The sequence below is a fragment of the Seriola lalandi genome, unplaced genomic scaffold (genome assembly GCF_002814215.2).
Source record: "Seriola lalandi dorsalis isolate HSWRI2012SDOR001 ecotype SW California unplaced genomic scaffold, Sedor1 jcf7180002002220, whole genome shotgun sequence".
NCBI classification, from domain to species: Eukaryota; Metazoa; Chordata; class Actinopteri; order Carangiformes; family Carangidae; genus Seriola; species Seriola lalandi.
The window spans coordinates 1-1,382 of record NW_019472876.1 but is presented as its reverse complement, the minus strand read 5'-3'; the positions used below and the strand labels follow the sequence as shown (position 1 = coordinate 1,382).

The window sequence follows — 1,382 nt, the reverse complement described above, 5'->3', positions numbered from 1 at the left end:
TAAATAGACGTTAAAGCAGTATAGCTCTACTAATAACTTAATATTACACTTCTATATAGCTGGAGCACTTGTAAGACAGATTTTTTTTAAATTAGGGGTCAGAATTGATGTAGAAGAGACATTTAATGAAATTTAATGACATTTAATACACTTATAATGCTTAGTGCTACCTGCTTAGTAATTAGTCCTACAATCTTCAGTTAAATCCTCCTTGCCTAATATATACCCATATCTTTCAAACACCACACCTCCAGTTTTTGTATTTGAACATGGGGGGTTATATTTATATTTTTATTATTATTTTTATATGTGGAATGGAGCACTGCAACATAACAATTTCTGAGTTAAGTATTTCTGATTCTGATTGTCCCTAAATCCAGATAACCCTAATGACATCATCAGTTAGTAATGGGTCAGTACTCCTCATGATTAAACTGATGTGTCAGTGGAGTGCCAGTGCAGTTCCAATGATCTGTCTCCATATGCAATCACAATTTTAGAAGTTAGTAGGGTTTAAAAGGTCACTTACTGCTCATGGTGAAATGCTCTACCAAAATTTCCGCCCCTGAAAGTTCCTCATTGTTATTTTAGGGTGTATTGCAGAAACTTCATCTAGTGTTCACTTCTTTTTAGATTGCAGCTAAAATTGGCGGAGACGGTGTTCCCACAGCAAGTAACAACGGAGGAGCTGAGAATTATCCATTCACAGCACAGAAACGATCCTTGGAAGAAGCAGGTTATAAATCAGCACAAACAGCCATTTTTTTCTCCATCTGATTATCTACATTGTAAAACTCAATTTTTTTGTTTATCTTCAGATGAACCTGATGCCAAGAAGGTAGCATCACAGAGTGAAAGAGATTCTGCATTGTGTACGTTGAATACCCACCTTGATCCTATTACAAACACACACTCAGCTCAGTTTCCAACCTCTCAACGGTTTTCCTTCTCTTACAGCTATTGGAGCTCAGCTGGCTGCCCTGTCCCAACAAAGGTAGAGGGTTATTTTTATCACTTAACACTTTCTGATCTAATGATTAGAACAGAGACAAGATCCATTGTATAATACAATTATTTTACCTGTCTGCAGTGTCAGGCCATCCACAATGACAGAAGAGTACAGGGTGCCTGATGGCATGGTTGGCCTCAGTGAGTACATGCACATACATTTCCTAAACCATTCAAATAATGCCTGTCACTGTGTTCAAACTAAAATCTGTACGTCTTTGCTGTTTTCCCTAAAGTCATCGGCCGAGGAGGTGAACAGATTAACAAAATACAACAGGATTCTGGCTGCAAGGTCCAGATTGCTCATGGTGAGCTTTGTGCTACCCACATATTTACTAAATCAACAACGTATTATGGGTTTTCCAGCTGCTCTT

The 1,382-nt window shown here is 37.9% G+C and overlaps 1 long non-coding RNA gene across 1 annotated transcript; it reads left to right on the top strand.

Annotated features, from left to right (window-relative positions):
• The first annotated feature begins 612 nt into the window (after positions 1-612).
• On the top strand, positions 613-1,276 carry LOC111665368 (uncharacterized). Its single transcript, XR_002761495.2, has 5 exons — positions 613-736; positions 819-872; positions 958-994; positions 1,091-1,149; positions 1,245-1,276. It is a non-coding gene; the product is annotated as an uncharacterized LOC111665368 (long non-coding RNA).
• The last annotated feature ends 106 nt before the right edge of the window (positions 1,277-1,382 follow it).